Raw genomic sequence first — 23,812 nt, 5'->3', positions numbered from 1 at the left:
TTGCGGTGTGGAATTCCTGCATTTTCCAGACTTATAAATCCCCTTATTACCTTATAGAGAACTGTTTGCCTAAGCTGGAATCAGTAGAGTGAGCAGGGGAGGTAGTTGGTGAGGTTAAAGCCAAACATTCTTTTGGAGACAGTTGGGGAAAGAGACGTTGATGATGATGGGGATCCTAGACACTCATTGTTTGACCCTTAAATGACTTGGATCTCTCTGCTTCTATTAATTTGTAGTCACCTCACTCTACAAATGAAACAGGATATTCGTATTCAGGAGAGCTAAAGTTTTCAATTGCATAAACTGTCCCAGAAGGGGCAAAGATGAGAAGGGAAGCTATGCATTTGCAGCCTGAGGGGAGTAGGGCAGTATGTATTGCAGCTGTATTAGGGTTGGTTGTCAAGCATGGATTTTCCAGAATTGTGCCTGGCAACCATTTGCCTGTGTGTTGGTAGTGAGCATGGTTTTGGCAGGATTGGATGCAGCCTGGACATAAACACTCTCTCATTTCCTAAATATCCCAAAGGCTCTTACAGACCTTCACTGGCCAGCAAACGGGAGGAACTAAGTTTAGTTTAGTACCTAAACTTTGGATCCTAACATTTTACAGTGGGCAGCAACCTGACAGAATCAGGGTAGGTTCTTCATTCTTCTGATCCTCCAACGAACAATTATTAAATATCTTTTAAAGGTAACATAGTATTAGCCATGGAGATGCCAGAATTTTGAATGAAATCTGGTTCCTGCCCTTGGTCATTCGTATCTAGCAAGGGAAACATACATGCAAGCAGATCATTGTGATCCTATGATCAGTGCTGGAACAGACGTGTGGGTAAAGTACTGCAGAAGCAGAGGAGAGATGAGTATCTCCCCTTGCGGTTCTCTGGGAGGTCTGAGAAAAGCGGTGACATTTGAGTGAGCCTTTAGGATAAATGGGGTTTAGTCTGATGGAGGAGCATAGGTACGGGAGAAGGCAGAGGAAGTAACACATGCAAAGGCATGAAGGTATGAACTGAACGGAGAGGTTTGAGGAATGGGAGTAGTTGAGTGTGACCGAAGGGCTAGAGTTTTGTGGGAGCAGGTGCTACTGTAAAGAACTCAAGAGTCCAGCATATAAAGATTCTTTTGTGGCTTCATTCCATGGGCACTGGGGGAGTCAGTCATTGAAAGTTAAAAAAAAAAAAAAAGCAACCGTTTGTAGGCCAATTTTATTGCTTCATAATAGAGGACATACCTGTCCAGTGATTGGAAATTCTTACTGCTGCCTGGAATACACTTTTCCTTATACCAAAGTGCTTGTGAAGCTCATAATCAGATGGTTGCTTGGTAAATATCAAAACAAGAGAGAAATGTTTCATCCAGATGATGATATGGACTGGTCACATGTACATTGAGGTCCTTATGAACACCAATGGGAGCTAAGAAGTAACAGTCAGAGAGGTAGGAGAACCGGAAGCTGATTCTTTTCCTAGCGTAGAGACAAACTCTATCCTTGGTCACGTATGGACGGGGTTTTAGCTTTTAGAGAGGAGGTTTACTTCCTTGGTGGCTCAGACGGTAAAGTGTCTGCCTACAATGCTGGAGACCCAGGTTCAATCCTGAGTCGGTAAGATCTCCTAGAGAAGGAAATGGCAACCCATTCCAGTACTCTTGCCTGGAAAATCCCATGGACGGAGAAGCCTGGTAGGCTACAGTCCATGGGGTCACAAGAGTCGGACAGGACTGAGCGACTTCACTTTTCACTTTCTCTTAGAAACAGACACACTCTGGATTTGAGGTGAGTGGTTAAACAAAAAGGGTAATGTGTAAGGAGGAATTAGACTATGTTTTCACAAAGCCCTAAAGACTGAAGAGCCTTTACATGCTAGGCTGGACTAGAAATAAAAAAGAACGTTACATTTCAACATTGGTAACATGGATTATTTGGTACATAAAAACTTCCGAGTTCTCACTAGGTGCCAGGGGTATGTGAAGCTAGTTAGGACTGCTTTTTTTTTTTAATCATACCACAGAAAAGAACTTATAAAACTTAGTGCACAGAGAGTTAGGAGTGCAGGGTCGGCATACTGTTTAACAAATCGAGCAAGGTTTTGTATTCTTCAGTCCTAGTTTTGCCCTTTACCTACACTGTGTGACCATGGACAAGTTGCTTAACCTCTGAGCTTTGCGTTTCTCATCTGTTAAAATGGGGATGGTAATACTAACTCCTTGGGATTCATAAGAATATAAATGAGCTATTGACACATATTAGGCCATTAATGTTTAGTAAAACCTTCATATATATAGTACTTTGTATTTTACAGAGCAGCCTCATATTCATTACCTTATTTGATCTCCATAATATCCTGTAAGGAAAGTATTATACACGTGGGCAAATTTAGTAATACAGAGTTAAATTATTGTCCAGTAGTCAGAGGATCCTGGTGGCTCAGATGGTAGAGAATCTGCCTGCAATGCAGGAGACGCAGGTTCCATCCCTGGGTCAAGAAGATCCCCTGGAGAAGGGAATGGCTACCCACTCCAGTTTTCTTGCCTGGAGAATTCCATGAACAGAGGAATCTGGCAGATTGTAGTCAATGGGGTTGCAAAGAGTCGGACACAACTAAGAGACTTTGAGCAAGTTCAGTGAGAGGATCCAGGCTTCTAGATGAAAGTTCCATGCTGTATGGAAAGGAAGGAAATTCTTCCATTCTTTCCTTCTTCTACGCAGAAGGAAATTAAAAATCAGAGCAGTGACTTGGTTGAAGTGAGTTAATTGTGAAAATAGTCGTTACTGTCATTGTTTTTTTTTTTTTTCAGTTAGATTTTTATCAAAGTATATATACAGAAAAATATTTTCACAAACATATATCATGTATACCATCATTCACATCAACAAAAAATGATCAGCATCCACAACCTCCCTGTACTCTCTTCCAGTCACTCCCCTGCCCCCACTATCCTAACTTGTAACATCACAGACTAGTTTTGCCTCTATGTACAGTATGTCTCTGAGAGTGATTAACTGTCATTGTTAATATCATTATTGTTATCAGTTTTTAGCCCCTGAACGACTGTCACACACTTTATGTGGCCTGCATTTCCAGATCTCTGAGCTGTGAAGGATTTATCTTTCTCTCATTATGGGAGAGGTGTCATGGTATATAAATCACTAAAACAATGTAGTGCAAAGTGATAAAGTTTTGTTAACACGGTGGTTGGAAAATACAAGCTTAGGATTTGGTATTGTTTATCTAAGTGACACTGTGAAGCAATCTCTTAGTTAAATGTACACTTGGTTTTTAAGTTCCTTTTTAGAACACAGCCCATGAATTGGAGTGGATAGCTTCTAGACAGAACAATAGAGTAATTGCTACTTCTGGTCATGGACACTGTTAATTCAGAAAGTGAGTCAAGTCCGTCTGCTGGGAAATCACAAGGTTTGGCCACATTCATGCTGTTGAAATCATAAATGTGTGCATGTGCTAACAGTGCTTATGAGAGCTACTGCTTGCTTGCTTGCTTACTGTCTTGGACTTGCTTGGCAGGTGACATCATCCACGCCAGGGAAATACATCAGCTGAGGCCTAATTGTCCTGGTACTTTTCAGTGCCAATTTCAGGTTTTCAAGATCATTGTATAGAGAATACTTCAGAGTGCACATCTGGGAAGAGGATCAAATCACAAGTGAACAATTACGGGTTGCACAATGAGTTGGTAGTGTTTTCTCAATGATCCTGAAAACGCCCAGGCATTCCTTTTACTAAATAAGGTTGGCACTTTCAGCTTCTGACAATTATATGTTGAGCCATGTTGCGACTAGGTGTGTGGAGTGCTAAAGCTCCTGCCTTTGCTCCTCATGGTCTTGGCTGGAGTTTAAGCCTCTGTTCTCTTGCTTCTGTCAGGGGCATTTACTAATTTCCAGGCCTGGAGGAACTCTTTCAGACCCATTGGCTTGGTGTGTTTGCAGTATCTAAGAATGTTTATTCCTACTTTTTTGTTACTTCTAGTAAAATACTATCTTTTTCTTCCAGAACTTCTCAGTTCCTAGAATAAATTACACTGAATTTCTGAGTCTTTGTCTCCGGTTTATTTGGACTTCCATAATTTGACTTGTCTTGCACAGCTAATTCTCTCCACTGTGATAGCTCTGTGCTTCATTTGGGCAGGTCTCAGTAATCGTTCCCTCAGGTCCTCATACCTGCCCCTGTGCCTTCATGTTCTCTCTTCCTGGGATGCCTGCTCCCTTTCTCTTTGATTCTTCACATCTTATCTCTCCTTATTATCGCTAAGCACAAGGCCTGTGTCCTCCATGTGGCTTTTTCCCGTTCCTCTATCAGAAATTGATCTCTCCCTTCACTGATCTCCTGGAATGTCTGCTTCCTGATTAGTCTTTTAACTATATACTGTTTTGTGTTATTCTTGCATTGCCTCATGTCTGTTTGAATTGTTTCCCTAATGAGATTTTATATTCTTACAGAGTAGGGACTTTTCATACTTGTTTTGCATGTGGTCCATTGGCAGAGAATTTCTCTCAAGAGAAAGGGCAATCTTGGCAGCACTTTCAAGTCATATTTTAAGATAATTTTCTTTTCATATTGTACAAGTTGTGTGTGCTTAATGCAGAAAATGATTTAAAAAAAATACAGAGCAGTAAGTAGAGCTTTGGGTTATATGCCTTCTGTGTATGGGTGGAGAATGTGGAAAGGCAGGCCTACCTGCAGATAGATGTGCTGTAGCTGGAGAGAACACAGCTCTCAAGAATAGGCCCTTTTTAGCAGCCTGGGATCTCATACCCTTAGCTTGCTTCTGGCTCCGTAAATTTTGTGTCAGATTGTGAGTCTGCTTTCGTGGGGCCCGAACACTTATTTTTCTTTCACTGTTCAGGACTGCTTTCTTCTGCAGGACTATGTGTCAGTCATCAGGATGTGCTAGTTATCAGGGTTGATTTGGGCTGTTGCCTAGGACAAGTTAATGAATTGGTCAGTCAGCATCTTTCTCTTGGGCAAGGGCTTTGCCAGATGTACTGTTGTTGCCTCTTAACATAGCAAATTTCTCTCATCGTTTTTATTCAGAAAGGTAAACAATTCCTTTGTGTGGGTAAAAGAACAAGCTTGCTTGAAGTGTCTGTTGAAGTTCAGATGGTTTCAACCTGCAGGAGCATGTTGAATTGAGATATGTAGGAAGGAATTTTTTTTTGGCCATGTTTTTCAGTGGGTCTTCAACAGTGAATAAGGTCACTTTTGTACACTGCATTCTACTAGCAGCTATAAGCAAATACTCTATTGGGGAGGGTGTTAACTGGAAGATGGGGGCACTTAGCGTTGAAAAATAACATTAAGATTAGGGATCGAGGGAAAGAAGGTCCTGAACGTTCATATGGGGAGCCTGAGTTTTATGCAATGGACAGGATTAGTGTAGTGACTGTAAATGATGAATGAGAGTGGAGATTGACTCTCTTGCATGTCACTGTTGCAATTGAGTCAAGAGGTTAGATTAAAGTTAGATTAAAGAGGGAGGGGCCTGTTTGAGAGACATTCTGGGCAGGGCTTCCCAGGTGGCATTGACAAAAGAGACGTGGGTTCCATCCCTGAGTTGGGAAGATCCCCTGGAGAAGGGCATGGCAACCCACTCCTGTATTCTTGCCTGGAGAATCACCATGGACAGAGGAGCCTGGCGGGGTGTAGTCCATAGGGTCGCACAGAACCCGACATGACTGAAGTGACTTAGCATGCACAGGGACCTAAGGTTAGATACTGTACCAACATTGTTAACTCTTCTAGAAGATTTTGTCTTGAAAAGAATTAACTATCACTGTTCCAGGGCTATTCCAAAGCAAAATGTTTTTTCTTGTTTAAAAATCTTCTTCTAAAGAATTTAGTCCATCTGAACTTGTTAGATAGGGCTGTGTGTTTGAACCTAAGGCTCAAGATTGGGTTTCTTGGTCATTACGTCTCACTTAAATTAGCAATGCTGAGTGCCCCAGACACACACTCTTCCCATCCTCTGACAACCTTCAATGTGTGCTTCCAGGAACACCTGCTGAGAATTGCATAAGAAATCCTCTTAAATCCCTTCTAAAATCTTCCATTATATCTTAAAGTGCTAATCTCCCAGAGTGTCAGGGGTTGTTTGGAGGATCCATTCATTCATTTAACTAGTGCTTATTTATTAGCCACATCGTGTGGCAGTGGGATCTTAGTTCCCCAACTAGGGATTGAACCCATGCCCTGCAGTGGAAGCACGAGTCTTAACCTCTGGGCCACCAGGGAAGGTCCAATAATCATTTATTGAATATCTGCTCCGAACTAGGCAGTAGGCGAAGTGTTGAAGGAACAAAGATAATGTCTTTGCATCTCTTTGACCTTACGGTCTAACAGGGAAGACATTTTGGTGGACTGACAATGACCTTCCATTGCAGGGAGTGCTGGTGAGCATGAGTCTAGTGCCATGGGCGTGAAAAGGGGTACCCATGATGGCCAAGTGAGGAGGGCCAGGGAGGCATCCAAGGGGGAGTGACTGACTTGCCACCTAGATAGTGAAAAGGGGTACCCATGACGGCCAGGTGGGGAGTTGCCAGGGAGGCATCCAAGAGGGAGTGACTGACTTGCCACCTAGATAGTGAAAAGGGGTACCCATGACGGCCAGGTGGGGAGGGCCAGGGAGGCATCCAAGAGGGGGTGACTGACTTGCCACCTAGATAGTGAAAAGGGGTACCCATGACGGCCAGGTGGGGAGGGCCAGGGAGGCATCCAAGGGGGAGTGACTGACTTGCCACCTGGAGAAGTCAGGACTCTGGGCAGAAAGTTCAGGTGAAGGGCGTTCTGGGCAGCATGAACAGGAGGAGGGGTGGAGAGCCTTAGGAGAGGAAACATGGGATCTTAGTTAAGGGTGGAGTGGAGGATGTGAGGGGAGGAGAAATGAGATGAGGTAGGAAGAGTGGGCAGGGCTGGAATGTTGACTGATTCTCTGCCATACTGCAGAGAGTTTAGACCTCACCCTACAGGCTTTGGGGAGCCATTGAAGGATCTTAGGCAAGGAAGACTAGGATTGGATTTACACTTTAGAAATACCCCTGCTGTAGCAGAGTTGTGACAGAGGACTGGAGAGGGGCAAGGCTAGCGACAGACCAGTTAGGCGGCTGTTAGAGTGATTTACGAGTGATTAGAGTTTAAACTAAGGTGTGGACATAGCAATGTGAAGTGGACAAATCAAGAAATGTTAAGGGGTAAAATCCATGGGTTTTGTTGACTAACTGGATGTGGTGTGAGAGGGGAGAACCTAGGATGACTTGCAGGCTTCTGTGTGGGTGGGTGGTGTCATTAACTAAAATCGGGATCTAAGGGGAGGAAGGCTATTTGTGGGGACTGGTGGCAGTGCTGGCGCAGGGGATGGTACTGAGTTCCGCTTTGGTTGTGTTGAAGTTGGGGTTTCTGAGGGCCGCCGGTAGAGGTGCCCTGCCGGAGGGCACCTATAGGATGTGGGGCTCAGGAGGGCTCTAGATAGGAGTGGACGGACCAGGAGGTTGCTGAGCGAGTGCGTGTACACTGAGAGACAAAAACCCTGGGGAACTCCAAGGAGAGGGTGGCTTGGGGACCAGAGGAAGAGGATCCCGTGAAGGAAATTGTCCACTGAAAGCGAGCGCCCAGAGATGTAGGACGAAGAGGGGAGACCTGAGTTCAAGAAGGAAGTTGTGTCACACCGTGTCAGATTATTTAGAGGTCAAGCAAGACTTTCTCCTCTGTTAGAAAGGTCACCTTGTCCTGGAGCATTTTCAATGGCAGTATGGAAAGTATAGTCCAGAAAGCAGTGGGTTGGGGAGTGAATGAGAAGTAGGTTTGGAAACCTGGACTTGGATGAAGCAGAGAGGAGGAAGGCCCAGACTAGTTAGAGGGGGATGTAGGGGTGGAGGGCATTTTGCTTGTTAACTGTAACACAGAATTAAACATTAACATGGAATTAAGTTTAAGTACTGTTTGGGAAGAGTCAGCAGAGGAAAGAATAAAATTCAAGGGAGGAAGAGAATAATTGATGAAAGCATGAGATCCAGAGTCCGAAGAGGAATGTGTCTGATGAGAAAGATGGAGGAAGGCAAGAATGCAGGTGGCCGAGCTGGTTGATTAGAGGCTAGGGAATTTCTCCTGATGGATTCTATTCTCTCTGGAAGTAGGGGGTGAAGTTGTCTGCTGAGAGTAGGGGTTGTGCGTCTGTGTGTGTGTGCGCATGCTTGCCCAGGTGTGTTCATTCTCTCCCTCTAACCCCAGAAGCACTCAACAACCTGAGTCTAGACACTGAGAGAGCAGACAGGTGGATTGATCTGGGATCCAAGTTTTCCAGTGTAGGTTTGATGTAAGAATAAAGGGTCTTTACAGAATGGGGGTTGGGTGGGGTGGGGGGCTTCCTTGGTAGCTCAGCTGGTAAAGAATCCACTTGCAATGCAGGAGACCCTGGTTCGATTCCTAGTTTGGGAAGATCCCCTGGAGAAGGGATAGGTTACCCACTCCAGTATTCTTGGGCTTCCCTGGTGGCTCAGATGGTAAAGAATCTGCTTGCAATGTGGGAGACCTGGGTTCTGTCCCTGGGTAGGAAAAATCCCCTGTAGGAGGGCATGGCGACCCACTCCAATATTCTTGCCTGGAGAATCCCATGGACAGAGGAGCCTGGCAGACTACAGTCTATGGGGTTGCAAAGGCTTGGAGACAACTGAGCGACTAAGCACACATGCACAGAATCAGGGGTCTTTCTAAGAAAACGTAACATCTGCTTGGTTATTGATTGTTTATATTATTTTCTGACTTTTATTTTGTGCCCCTAGGAAAATTTTAAAGTCTTTCAGAACCTTATGTAACTTGTATATTCTTTTCTATCATTTAGTAAAGTACAGGGCAGGAATTGATTTTTTCTCTATTTGTTGACTTAATCTGACTTTTGCAGTTAGGAGCATCTTGACTCTTGACAAAGAGGGAGGCTTTTCTCCCCTGTGGTCTTTAATAATCGTCTCACTGTCTGTTGTGGGAGTCCTCATGAGCTAGCCTCGCTTACTCTCCCCAGGGCAGTTGAGCTCAGGAACATTGGTGCTTTCTATGAAGACTGCAGGATTAGTATTTCCTATTCTGTTTGGACCAGGCTTGTGAAGTCCGGGTTCTTTGCAAGACTAAACAGAGTGGCTATTGTGGAGGACGCAGCCTCCTTTTTGTTGATTTTGGCAGGCAGGCAGCGGACGTGATGGATTTGTTCTCATGACTCAGAACCTCCCCTGCCTTACCTTAGCAGGTTCAGTATAGTCAAAGTGAAGTCGCTCAGTCATGTCTGACTCTCTGTCACCACATGGACTGTAGCCTGCCAGGCTGTTCTGTCCGTAGGATTTTCCGGGCAAGAATATTGGAGTGGGTTTGCCATTTCCTTCTCCAGGAGATCTTTCCAACACAGGGATCAAACCCGCATCTCCTGCATTGCAGGCAGACTCTATACATCTGAGCCACCAGGGAAGGTTAATATATAATCACCAGGGAAGGTCAATATAATCACAATTTTTCAAATCATGATAGTGTCCTTCAGAGTTTATCTGACCTTTATATCTACAAAGAGTATTAGTTACCCTTCCCTTTGTCCTCTGCTTGCTTGGGTTTTTTACCTTTAGTGTAGAGGGTATTTCCTGGTGTATTAGGTCCCCTTCAGAATTGACTTAGGTCTTCCCCCTGTGATGTTCTCTGATGTAGTTGTTAACTGGTATGTTCTCCACAGTGTGACTTGTTTTCTGTTCTTCGTTTTGTAAATTTGGACTCTATATTGGGTAAACTTGATGTGAGTCATCCCTGGGAGTGGAAGGTGTGTCTCCACTAATTTGGAGAATCTTTGATCTCATTTCAGTCCCTGGTTTGGCTGATCCAGTACAGTTTCTGAGTCCTGCAGGAGGTGTGTGTGTGCACGCTTGTTTGTTCCTTGCCTCTCCTTTCACAAAATGCGGTGGATCACTCCAGGGGATGCTGCTTTACATGTATGATCACCCTCTGCTAGCCTTGTCATCACCATCAGCCAAAAAATGCCTCTGTTAGGAGCCTCTGTGAATGTAGCACAGTATCTACCACTGAATAAGTGGAGTTCATAAACCCTCTATCTGCCCCCCAGGAATGAAAGTATACAGTGGATGTTACAAATGACAGACAATAAAGAAAGGATAAGCAGTTGAACACATAATAGATGGTTACTCCTTTTTTAGCTATCATTTTCCCAATAGAAATTCTCCTAAAAAGAGACCTAGTCCAGAGGGAAAGGGGTTTGACAGAGTCAAGCTTATCTTCTGTTCCAAGCAGAGTGACAGGGAGCGGCTGTCTGTGGCCCTTTGGTGTCAGGCCGTTTCTCTCAGTGCCCTTTCCAGTCGTGCAGAACCTTATTTCCATGTTCGCTCTCCATACAGCCAGGTCAGGATCCTAACTGCGCCCCCTGCTCTCTGTGGCCTGTGGCTGGAGTGGTAGGCAGGAGACCATCTGGAACACTTGGGTTCCCTGTACAATTGTAACATGAGGAAATTCATCCCTGACCTTCTGCAGACACTAGAAATGAGCCATGGGGTTGCTGTTGGATTGGAAAGAAACTGGTCTGGCCTGGTCTGGGGCACCTCTGGGCATCGGAATGTAGGACCCATCCCAGCCTCTGTTGGTTAGTTTCCCAAAAGGAGAGCGGACCAGACTAGTTTAGGCGGGGTGCTTTGAGATCCTCACCTCTCCCAGAGGACTGATTCATTGTTTTTATTGTTGTTATTTTTAATTAGTATCATAACACTCTTCATGTAGTGCTGCCTTTATTAGAAGAATGGGTGTCTGTGAGGGGCTGGAATTTCCCTCCACCTGCCTGTGGGAGGGAAAGCTTTAGAGGGAGCATTAGATTCCCATCTCGCAGGCCTCCTCTCTTGCATCATCCTGTGGGCGGCTCCTGGGGTGAGGCAGTGGAGGCCCTGGCATGAACATGCCATTGAGAAGGGATAAGAGGCAGTAGCCGCTGTAGCTGTGGGCACAGGCGGTCTGTTAGTAAGTCTGGGTGGGCATGGGGGCACTGCCCTGGGGGAGAGGCAGCCTGCCGTCCCTGTTGCTGCTGTTGGCTGCTTCCCTCTGTCTTTGTCTAAAAGCAGAGCCACAGTCTCTGCCTTCTTTCCTCTCCCGCCTCCTCCTCTTGATCACATCTCACTTTCGGGCTTGTAAAGATGTGTAATGCCTTCAGCAGATAGGCTTGTGATAATATGGAAAGTTGAAGAAATAAAAGCTCCAGAGATTAGAAAGTTGAGTGAGGATTTGATTAGTGGTTTAAGTATAACAAGTGTTTTTCTTGCAACTCATCATAAACCAAAACTGCCTTGTAGCATTTCTTACGTGTTGTTGTTGTTGTTAGTTAACTTTTTGTATGTATTTGTTTGAACTTCTCAACCTAATTATGATCTTGTTCAGGGTGTAGGTTGTGTCAAATGAGATGGATGTGATGTATCAATACTTGAAAAAAGTGAACCACTTTGCAAATATTGGTAGTGGTTATATTTCTTTGTTCTTCCAACAACTTACAGTACCTGCAATGGGTTTTTCCATACGATTGTCCCACAGACATCTCAAACTTGATATGTCCAAATGGGCATCATTGTCCCCCTCCCTGCTCCCAGACCTACTTCACTTCCTGGGTCCCCTGCTCAGCTGAATGTCTTCCTCACCCATCCAGGTGTCCAAGCCAGGAATCTGGCTTCATGCAGGTCTCCTCCCTCTCCTGCATCCTGCCCAGGCGACCAGGCTTTCAACAAGTCCCATGGATTCTGTCTCCTGTGACTCTCCACCGCTCATCTCCTCCAGTGCCACTGCTAATATATGAGTTCAGAGCCTTATCTCTTACCAGTACTGCTGTGATTGCTCTTTACTCCGACTTTGCTCTTACTTCAAACTCCTACCTGAAAAAACTTCCCAAAACTGTAAAACTGTTCACATCGGGTGGTATGTTAATGTGGACGTTTTTTTTTTGTCTCTGTTTCGGGTGGTAAAAGAAAAAAAAGCTCTGAAAAACCATCCCTACGTGTTTCTCAGAGGGTGCCTGTGCAGTTACACACAAGCTGTAGTGAAAAGCAAGAGTCAGAAAGACCAAAGGCCAAAGTCCTAGTTCTCCATGGCAGACCAACTAAAATCCACTTTTCTGCACCACTTTTTTCCCCCTGAGGGGGTGCACCGTTCTTGGAGGTACTGCAGTATCAGGTCAGAGCTAGGAGTGGATGGAGCAATCTCGTATCCCAACTCCCTGCTCCAAAAATCCATTTAATATATTGTCCTTGGATAGAGGGCGTATCAGATATTAAACTGGTAAGTGTGGGCAATTTTAAAGGAGCTAATAAAGGCAGAAGATATTTGTTGCTGTTATTAGCTGCTTCCTCTTGTTTATATATTTGTCTAAAGGCAGAGCGGAAGTTCCTGCATGTTTTTATTTATTAACTCTTGTATTCCTAGTACCCAGAAGAGTGTCTGGTGTATGCTGTTGTTTAGTCAGTTAGTTGTGTCCAATTCTTTGCAACCCCTAGGACCCCCGCCAGGCTCCTCTGTCCATGGGATTCTCCAGGCAAGAATACTGGAGTAGGTTGCCATTTTGCTTCTCCAGGGGATCTTCCTGACCCAGGGATCGAGCCTGCATCTCCTGTGTTGGCAGGCAGGTTCTTTACCATTGAGTAAGGTACTCAATAAATATTTGTCAAATGAATGAACTGGAAATGATCAGTTGAGCTCACTCTTGTTTCTTGGAAGGAAATGAAATGAGGAATGGAAAAGTGTTAGTAACTTGTCCAAGGTCATGTAACTAACTGGTGCCAGAGCCAGATCTCACCAGGCGAGTGGCGATTTTTCTTTCTTTCTTTTTTTTAAATGAAACCATGCCTAAACACAGTTCCTTTATGTGATTTGGAACAGATGCACATTATCGGCTTGACTGTGTATCCCTGTGAGCAGGGGTGGGGAGAGGAAACTAATACATATTAAACTCTGAATGCTAGGTGCTTTATCTCATTTAATCGTCACAAGTAGCATCCTGTGACAGTCCAGTGATATTGGTGGATATTGCAGATGAGGAGGCCAAAGCTTAAGGAACCTGAGTAAGTTCCCTGAGGGTCACATGCTGGTAAGCAGCTGAACTAGGTTTTTGTACTCAGGCCTGGTGAACTCCACTGGGCAGGAGGCCCTCTTACCTTAAATTTTGATTTTGTAGTCTAAGTTGCTTTAAAGCAACTTAAGATTTTCAAGTCAGACTGCTCTTGAAAATGGTCTGATTTGATTTGCTCAAATAGAGTTGCAGTACTGTTTATTGCTGTTGTTCAGTCCTTATTCTGTGCTGACTCTTTGGGACCCCATGGACTACAGCACACCAGGTTCCCCAGTCCTTCGCCATCTCCCAGAGTTTGCTCAGATTCATGTCCAGTGAATTGGTGATGGTATTTACCCATCTCATTCTCTGCCACCCCTTCTCCTTCTGCCCTCAATCTTTCATAGCATCAGGGTCTTTTCCAGTGAATTGGCTCTGTACATCAAGTGGCCAAAGTACTGGAGCTTCAGCATCAGTCTTTCCATTGAATATTCAGGATTGTTTCAGTTTAGTTCAGTTCAGTCGCTCAGTCACGTCTGACTCTGCAATCCCATGGCCTGCAGCACTCCAGGCTTCCCTGTCCATCAACCAACTCCTGGAGCTTGCTCAAACTCATGTCCATCCAGACGGTGATACCATCCAACCATCTCATCCTGTCATCCCCTTCTCCTCCTGCTTTCAATCTTTCCCAGCATCAGGGTCTTTTCCAGTGAGTCAGTTCTTCACATCAGGTGCCAAAGTACTGGAGTTTCAACTTCAGCATCAGTCCTTCCAATGAGTATTCAGAATTGTTTTCCATAAGCCAACCCCATGGAATAGAGGGAGGGATCGTGGTGACAGAGAGGGGTCTGTGGAGCTCTTGAGTCAAAAAACAATCCCATGCTCTGGGCAATGCTAGCCCGCCATTCAATTACATCACACAGAACTGAATTTCGGACTTGTTTTCTAACCTAGGCACCCAGGACCACTATAGAAAGGCTCAGGCCAGTGCGGCACTTCTGAATGTGTTTGGTAGTGTTCATAAGCACAAAGAGCACAAACAAAGACAATACCTAAAAAATGTAGGCCAGGTAGAGCAGGAGAGAGGACTGCACCTGATTGAAGCTAGCTGTTTCTGTAGTAAGTAGGCAGACCGTAATTACCTGTGTTGCTCAGAGACCTAAACTGAGAGTGGGGGTGGGGAGAGGTCACACCCATTATCTTTGGAGAAATGATGGGAGTAAATAATCCTTAGTTTCCAGTTTAGTCCAGGAGCTTTCACTCACCTTTCAGAGTCACATGTGGACTTTGAGGTGGTACCTTGTCACCCCAGATCATCCAAGCATAAGGTTAACATTGTTTTTGTTAGAAATCCCCTTAGGTTCCCCAGCCATTCATTTTGAACTCCCTATTAGCTTCCTCTCCGTAGCTTTGTGTAGCCTGCCTTAGAAAAGAGAGTGGGGCCCAGGAGGGGAGAGGAAGGAGCAGGGAAGGTGGCAGAGAAACAAAGACTTAATTAGGAGGTTCCTCTGTCTTTTGGGAGTTAAAGTCCTTTTCATTAGCTGATTGCCCAGCTGGGAATGGAGACCCAGGAGGAGGAAGAATTGTAATGGAAGCAGAATAGTTAGAGACTTGGTGATCCAGGGCTAGCAGCATCCACAGCACCTGGGAGCTGGTTAGAAATGCACAGTGTTAGGCTCCACCCCCACCTATAAATCAGTTTTTATTTTAGCGAGATTCCCAGGTGATTCCATGAAAAATTTGAACAGCACCAAGTTGGTAATAAAGCAGTTCAGTGTAAGGGATTTTGGAGTCTGATAGATCTGGGATTGAGACCTGGTTTGGCCATTGAATAGCTGTGTGACCTTGGATGAATTCTTTAACCTCTCTATGTCTCAGCTTCTTATCTGCAGAATAAGGGAACTCTCTACTTCAATGGGCTGCTGGGGAGAGTAAATGAAATACTGATTCTTTCTGCAGTTGATGGTGTCTTAGATTTAATGAAATTTAGTATTGTCTGTAACATATCAAATACTGAGCCTGGTACAGAGTAAAAAATAAATGTTATTGCTAATAACTGAATTAGGCAAATTTACAGGAACAAAGAGCCTATTTCTCGTTTCCCTCTCTATCTCTCAATGAGTGCATTTGTCTGCAGTTTAATAAAACTACAGTCAGTATATGTATCCTCTTTGATGTTTTACTTAGCATTATTTAATAATAGTTGGAGCAGAAGCAGTTAACAAATATAACACGTATTAATATTCCAGGCACAAAAATTTATGTGTGTCTTTATTCATTCAGTCCTTAGAGTAGTGATGTAAGACAGGATCTCCATTTTCAGGTAAGGAAACCAAACAGAGAGGTAAAGTGACTTGCCCAAATCACACAGTTGGTAAATTGCAGAGCCAAGGTTTGAACTGAGGTGGCACCCCACTCCAGTACTTTTGCCTAGAAAATCCCATGGACAGAGGAGCCTGGTGGGCTGCAGTCCATGGGGTTGCTAGAATCGGACACGACTGAGCGACTTCCCTTTCATTTTTCACTTTCATGCATTGGAGAAGGAAATGGCAACCCACTCCAGTGTTCTTGCCTGGAGAATCCTAGGGACGGGAAAGCCTGGTGGGCTGCCGTCTCTGGGGTCGCACAGAGTCGGACACGACTGAAGCGACTTAGCAGCAGCAGCAACAGTCAGTTTCTAGCATCCGTGCTCTCTGTTTTCATGTATTGCTGTTGTCCTCAAATTTATGGGATGTAATGGAAATCAGGAGACGGGTTGGGTACCTAATTCTGATACTAACTAATTTGTGATTCTGGTCAAGTCAATTTACTTCTTTGGGCCAGTTTCCTTATGTAAAAATGGGAGAAATAGATGGGATTTATAAAGTCTCTTTATTAATTCACTCAACATACAGTGCTTGAAATTAATAAAAGATTGTTAATTGGTTCAAAAGTACTTGCTGAAGCAGGTTGGTTTAGTTAAAAACAAGGGGTTGGAATCTTGGCTCAGCCACTTTCTGGCTGTATGATGTTGGGTAACTTCCTTAACCTTTCTAAACATTTATTTCCTCACTAGTAATGGGGAGATAGTTCATACCATGCAGGGATTTATGAAATTTGAATAAGATAATGTGTATTAGCACCAAATATCCATGAGGCACACAGTGGATAATGTGCAAGAGTTTGCTTTCCTTCTTTCTTTACATCCGGGGATGGTTAAGGAAGCAGATTCAAAACCTAGTCCTGGATCACTAGGTTCAAAAGGAGTAAGAATCTATATTGGGCCTAGTGTCTTTTTCCCATAGTGGTATTTTCATTGTTGGGGGAAAAAAGTGTATAAATAGCCAGGTCCTGTCATTTTTAAGTAATCCACCTTTGATTTTAAATTAAAATTTGCTTAAAAAATATGTAGTTTATCAGCAGTTATTCTTGTTTAGTCACTAAGTCATGTCTGACTCTCTTGCGACCCCATGGACCGTAGCCCACCAGGCTCCTCTGTCCATGGTATTTCCTAGGCAAGAATACTAGAGTGAGCTGCCATTTCCTTCTCCGGGGATCTTCCCCACCCAGGGATCTAACCCATATCTCCTGCATTGGCAGGTGGATTCTTTACCACTGAGCCACCAGGGAAGCCCCATTAAAGTAGGATAAATGCCAATTAAAAAAAATGGTGTACTGCTTTCCCGGGGCTGCCATAGCTAAGTACCACAAACTGAATGGCTTAACGCATTATTGACCAGAGATGTATTAATACATCCTTTGTTACCCAAACATTATTGGCCAGAGATGTTTCAGTATTCACTTACATAACAAATTGCTGGCCACCGGCATTAGTTTTCTGCAAAAATTCCCCAGTCAATAATGTGTTAAACAACAAAAATTTACTGTCTTACAGTTCTGGAAGCTAGATATCGGAAATCAGGGTGTGTCCGCAGGATTGACTGCTTCGGAGGCCTGTGAGGGAGGATCTTCCAGGCCTTTTGCCCAGCTTCTAGCAGCCTCAGGCATTCCTTGGCTTGCAGGTGGCTTGTCTCTCTGTGCTTTTACACCATTCGTATGTGTCTGTCTTTTTATAAGAAAACCAGTCTTATATTGGGTTAGAGTTCACCCTGAGGATCTCATCTTAATTTAATCATTTGTAAAGCCCGTGTTTCCGAATAAAGTCACATTCACAGGTGCTGTGAGTTAGGACTTAAACATCTTTTGGGGGACACAATTCAAACAACAGTTTGTTTAGCTACTTCTAACCTGGAGAGAAGAATGTATGAAATTAACTTCTGCTTGTCTCTGAGAATTTATTACTAACATTTTTTTTTTAAACTTTATAAATGTGCATACATACACATCTCCTCCCTCTGGGACCTCCCTCCACCCCAGTCCACCTAATTCATCACAGAGCACTGAGCTGAGCTTCCTGTGCTTTATAGAAGGTTCCCACTAGCTAGCTATTTTATATATGGTAATGTGTATATATCAGTTTGAAAGAGTTTCAGAGTCACCTGATCATGCAGAGTTGATGTTTGTCTGCAGGTACCGGAACGGGTTCTGACTGAGGAGTCTCCCATGCTGTTTGGTTACTGCCCATCTTTGTGCCAGATAATGGTTTGAAATCCTCCTTTACCTCTCAAAGTCAATAGGAAGTTTTCATGCGAGCAGAGCAGTGATTTTCAGCCTTAAAAGTTTTTTCCCCGGCTTCTGAGGGCCACCTGCTCCCTGTGGCTCCCAGCCTCTTCCTCTATCTTGAAAGTCAGCCATGTTGAGTCTTTCACCGTCTTTCTGCCATCTTCCCTCTCTTCACTACGATTCTTTTGGTAGGGACCCAGGAAGAACCCAGGGTCACCCCCTGTCCTGCTAATTCTACATCTTGCTTTTGGCATCATTTAGGAAAGAGAGGGGAAATGGATCTGGTACATAGCATTGTAGGATATTTTTTTTTTTTTTTTAATGAACTGAATGGATTAATAATAATAGCTCCCATTAGTTGAATTTTTACCATGTGCCAGGGACTGTGTTAAGCACTTTATATACACTAGCCCATTTAATTCTCATAACAACCTCATAAAATAGATATCATTATTACCATTTTACAGAGGAGAAAGTGTAGGCACTTGTAGCTCAGTTGGTAAAGAATCTGCCTGCAATGCAGGAGACCCAGGTTTGATTCCTGGGTTGGGAAGATCCCCTGGAGAAGGAAATGGCAGCCCATTTCAGTATTCTTGTCTGGAGAATCCCATGGACAGAGGAGCCTGGCAGGCTACAGTCCATGGGGTCGCAGGAGTTGGACATGGCATACAGACTAAACCACCACCACAGAGGAGGAAAATGAAATTCAAGCCAGTGAAATAACTTGCCCAAGGTCACATCTAGAAATATAACTCTGTGGGGCAACAGAACTCCTGCTCTTAACCACCACATTATACTTTCCCTTCATTTCCTTGAATAGAACTGCTTGGCCCGAGCCTCCTCTTTTCTAAAAACTCCTACTTCTGACAGTACAGTGACTGAAGGGCCAGGAAAGTGACCTTTTACGCATTTTTTAGAGTTCTTATTGTTCGTGAGTGGGGAAGCGAGTGTGACTTGTGACCTCAGTTGGCACTTCTTACTTAGCGGTTTCAGTCTTGCCAAGGGGCCCTAGTCAGGTGTGGGACATTGTGAGTTACTTTAAAACAAAAAATACTGATCTAGAACTGAAGAGGAAAACACACAGGCTTCCTATGCTTATCTAACTCTCATTATGATTACAAAATTATACATGCTTATTGTAAACTTAAGCACTACAAATTAAAAGGTGAATGTTTTCAAGTCTTTCTCTCTCCAGTCTCACTGGTCAGGGTAAAGGGTCTTTTAAGTTTAGTTTGTATTCTTTCTGCTTTTTCCTTGCCAGGTTTACTGTTTGTTTGTTTGTTTGTTTTTTTAATTGAAGGATAGTTGAGTTATAGTGTTGTGTTAATTTCTGGTATACAAGTGATTTAGTTATTTATATATATACATACATGTCTATTCTTTTTTATATTGTTTTCCATTATGGTCTGTCGTAGGATATTGAATGTAGTTCCCTGTGCTACAGAATAGGACCTTGTTGTTTACCTGTTTTATGTATGGTAGTTTGTATCCGGGCTTCCCTGGTGGCTCAGATGGTAAAAAATCTGCCTGCAATGTGGGAAACCCAGGTTTGATCCCTGGGTTGGGAAGATCCCCTGGAGGAGGGCATGGCAACCCACTCTAGCGTTCTTGCCTGGAGAATCCCATGGGCAGAGGAGCCTAGCGGGCTACAGGCCATGGGGTCGCAAAGAGTTGGACACAGCTGAGCAACTAAGCACACACCCAGTTGGTATCTGCTAATCACAAACTCCTCATTTATCCCTCTCCCACTCTGCTTTCCCCTTTGGTAACCGTAAGTTTGTATTCTATGTCTGTGAGTCTGCTCCTGTTTAGTAAATAAGTTTATTTGTATCGTATTCTAGATTACGCATTTAGGTAATATTGTATGGTATTTGTCTTTCTCTTTCTGACTTCACTTAGAATGATAATCTCTAGGTTAGTCCATGTTGCCACAATGACATGATTTCATTCTCTTTTATTGCCAGGCTTACTCTGGGCTTCTGTGGTGGCTCAGTGGTAAAGGATCTGCCTACCAATGCAGGAGTTGTAAATTTGATCCCTGGGTGGGGAAGATCCCTGGGAGAAGGAAATGGCAACCCACTCCAGTATTCTTGCCTGGGAAATCCCATGCACAAAGGAGCCTGGTGGGTTACAGTCCATGGGGTGGCAAAAGAGTAGGACACGACTTAGCGACTAATCCAAAAAATTAAAAAAGCAAACTTACTTTGGAACTGCCCCTCTTCCTCCTTTACTTCTTCATGTGGGTCATATCTCGTCTTGTCTCAAAGCCTAATCTATTTTATTTATTTACTAAAGGTGACATTTACCTCTGTGCCCTCTAGAAAGCAGTCTTTCATTGGCAAGGGCTTTGTAGGAGAGAGAGGCTGTAGATTCTAAGTCAGTTTAGCATAAGGCCAAAATTTCTTAGTAGAAGACACAGTCTCTCCTCATTTTGGCTCTGTGCTGTGACTCTTGTTTTAGACCCTTTGCTGTCATCCTTTGCTCTACTCAGGCACCTCTGCATGTCGTTTACTCACACTCCAAATCATTTCTAGTTCATTTGTCTGGCTCGCATTTTTGCGTCTGTCTGCAGAGTCCTCCTAAATCTATTCTTTTGAAAAACTTACCCTTCCTTACTCATTCCCAATCTTATGTTCTTATTGATGACTTTTTGAGTTCTTTTGAGTGAGTGAATTAGCCACTCTCTTTTCTCTGCTTTAATATTCGATGCACACATATATTACTTATTTTTATCATAGCGTTTATTTTTAATGCAAATGTTTTAGTGTATTTTTGTTGTGTTTATTGAGTAAATAAAAACCCATTATGATTTTTGCTTTGTGTAGACAATATTCATGTATTTATGTGGATCATTTTTAAAGTCTTTATTGAATTTGTTACAGTGTTGCTTCTGTTTTATGTTTCGTTGTTTTGGGTGCCAGGCACATGGGATTGTACCTCCCTGACCAGGGATTGAACCCACACCCCTTGCATTGGAAGGCAAAGTCTTAACTCCTGAACTGCCAGCGAAGTCCCAAGACAATATTCATCTGGATTTACCAAATATTTATCATTTTTTAAAAGTTGCTTTTCCTTTCTCCTAGCATGTCCAGTCTTCCATTTGGGATAATTTTCCTTTTGCTTGAAAAAGTCCCTGTACTGATAGTCTGTAGTGTGGCCTGCTGGGTAATACAGCCTCTTTGTTTGTATTGCCTCTTTATTTTTGTTGCCATCTGTCCGGCTTACTCTGGGGCTTCGTTTGGTATTTAGGACTTGTGCCTCTGCTAGCGCCGTCCCCTTTTCTGTCAGGGCTGTCCCCATCTCTTGAAATCCTACCTGAGAGCCCAGCTTGAGTGCTCCCTTTTCCCAGTACCCCTTTGGAAACCACACTGACCTGTGCTAACTCGGTCGCCTTCTGAACTCATAGCATTAATTTCTATCACTCATTGGCCAGTTGACCATGTCATGCTGTATGTCATCACTTGTATTTTATCTTTTGGTATTTAGCTTCCCATGGATTTGCCCAATTAGATTGTGCTTCTGGAGCTCACAGATTATGATTCTTCCTTCTGTCATTTTGTCTGGCTCAGTGCCCTGCATTCAGCAGGTATTCATCAAATGTCAGTGTGATTGGATTTTCTTAGTACTTCACACTCTGTTAAAGATCAGGTGTTCAAAGCCGGAACCCCAGGGAGCATTCAACTGATGACATCATCTTGGCTGCCTATCACGAGGGGCGTGTGCTACTGAGGAGTGTCAGCAGACGAAACACTTGCACAGCAGGTTATGCTTCCTCCTCTAATGAATGGGATTCAGATTCCAGGTTGGGGAAAAGATAGTAAGTGTAGGAGGAGGGCTGATAAGGGGATGGAAGGGAGGTTGCTACATTATTAGATATGAGGGTATGACTTTATTAAACACATAACTAGAAGGATGGCGTAATGCAGAGAGAAACTCCTTGGAACCAGGAGGCGGATCAAGTAAACCAGCTTCTCTGGTACAAACCAGTTATTAATTGCCATTCATTTTCTTTGCCATAAACCTGTACCATGCAGCTACTTGCTTTCTCATTAGAATGAGTCTGGGGAAAAGGCTTAGTTTAGAATTAGGAAATCCAAGGGAGGTGCAGGATAGCCAGAGTGGTCTCAGGGGTGGGGATGTACCTTTCATTTGCTTTCCCAGCCGTAGACCTGAGCGGTTGCCAGGATATGCTTGAGTCTTCTTGTAGGGATTTCTACTAGAGTAGTAGGAAACCTTTTATTTCTACCCCTACTACTTCCTTTTTTGCCCATCTTTCTTTCTTCCTTCCTTCACAGATGCCCTCCTAGCACACACACACTAGATTGGTCATCAGACTCATCTCTGAGGCCCACATATGCAGTGGACACTGCTGCTAGGTGCCCAGGCCTCGAATGTGATCCGTCTAGTCTCCACTCCTCTGGCCTCCCCAAAGGATAGGAAGGTAGAGGAAAGGAAATCAGATCAGATCGGATCAGTCGTGTCTGACTCTTTGCGACCCCATGAATCGCAGCACACCAGGCCTCCCTGTCCATCACCAACTCCCGGAGTTCACTCAGACTCAGTCCATCGAGTCAGTGATGCCATCCAGCCATCTCATCCTCTGTCGTCCCCTTCTCCTCCTGCCCCCAATCCCTCCCAGCATCAGAGTCTTTTCCAATGAGTCAACTCTTCGCATGAGGTGGCCAAAGTACTGGAGTTTCAGCTTTAGCATCATTCCTTCCAAAGAAATCCCAGGGCTGATCTCCTTCAGAATGGACTGGTTGGATCTCCTTGCAGTCCAAGGGACTCTCAAGAGTCTTCTCCAACACCACAGTTCAAAAGCATCAATTCTTCGGCACTCAGCCTTCTTCACAGTCCAACTCTCACATCCATACGTGACCACAGGAAAAACCATAGCCTTGACTAGATGGACCTTTGTTGGCAAAGTAATGTCTCTGCTTTTGAATATGCTATCTAGGTTGGTCATAACTTTCCTTCCAAGGAGTAAGCGTCTTTTAATTTCATGGCTGCAGTCACCATCTGCAGTGATTTTGGAGCCCAGAAAAATAAAGTCTGACACTGTTTCCAAACCCATCTATTTCCCATGAAGTGGTGGGACCGGATGCCATGATATTCGTTTTCTAAATGTTGAGCTTTAAGCCAACTTTTTGGCTTTTTCCACTTTCACTTTCATCAAGAGACTTTTTAGTTCCTCTTCACTTTCTGCCATAAGGGTGGTGTCATCTGCATATCTGAGGTTATTGATATTTCTCCCGGCAGTCTTGATTCCAGCTTGTGTTTCTTCCAGTCCAGCGTTTCTCATGATGTACTCTGCATAGAAGTTAAATAAGCAGGGTGACAATATACAGCCTTGACGTACTCCTTTTCCTATTTGGAACCAGCCTGTTGTTCCATGTCCAGTTCTAACTGTTGCTTCCTGACCTGAATACAAATTTCTCAAGAGGCAGATCAGGTGGTCTGGTATTCCTATCTCTTTCAGAATTTTCCACAGTTTCTTGTGATCCACACAGTCAAAGGCTTTGGTATAGTCAATAAAGCAGAAATAGATAGTTTTCTGGAACTCTCTTGCTTTTTCCATGATCCAGCGGATGTTGGCAATTTGATCTCTGGTTCCTCTGCCTTTTCTAAAACCAGCTTGAACATCTGGAAGTTCACGGTTCACATATTGCTGAAGCCTGGCTTGGAGAATTTTGAGCATTACTTTACTAGCGTGTGAGATGAGTGCAGTTGTGCGGTAGTTTGAGCATTCTTTGGCATTGCCTTTCTTTGGGATTGGAATGAAAACTGACCTTTTCCAGTCCTGTGGCCACTGCTGAGTTCTCCAAATTTGCTGGCATATTGAGTGCAGCACTTTCACAGCATCATCTTTCAGGATTTGGAATAGCTCAACTGAAATTCCATCACCTCCACTAGCTTTGTTCGTAGTGATGCTTTCTAAGGCCCACTTGATTTCACATTCCAGGATGTCTGTCTCTAGGTCAGTGATCACACCATCGTGATTATCTGGGTCATGAAGATCTTTTTTGTACAGTTCTTCTGTGTATTCTTGCCATCTCTTCTTAATATCTTCTGCTTCTGTTAGGTCCATACCATTTCTGTCCTTTATCGAGCTCTTCTTTTCATGAAATGTTCCTTT

At 43.8% G+C, this 23,812-nt stretch overlaps 1 protein-coding gene and 1 non-coding gene across 16 annotated transcripts in view; one reads left to right on the top strand and one right to left on the bottom strand.

The window, feature by feature from the left end:
- MACF1 (microtubule actin crosslinking factor 1) overlaps positions 1-23,812 on the top strand; it is a 340,889-nt gene that overhangs the window by 20,072 nt on the left and 297,005 nt on the right. The window lies entirely within an intron of this gene.
- LOC133245491 (U2 spliceosomal RNA) lies at positions 12,167-12,353 on the bottom strand. Its single transcript, XR_009735741.1, has one exon. It is a non-coding gene; the product is annotated as a U2 spliceosomal RNA (small nuclear RNA).

The sequence above is a fragment of the Bos javanicus genome, chromosome 3 (assembly GCF_032452875.1).
Source record: "Bos javanicus breed banteng chromosome 3, ARS-OSU_banteng_1.0, whole genome shotgun sequence".
Taxonomy (NCBI): Eukaryota; Metazoa; Chordata; class Mammalia; order Artiodactyla; family Bovidae; genus Bos; species Bos javanicus.
This window is presented reverse-complemented; position numbering and strand designations above follow the sequence as displayed.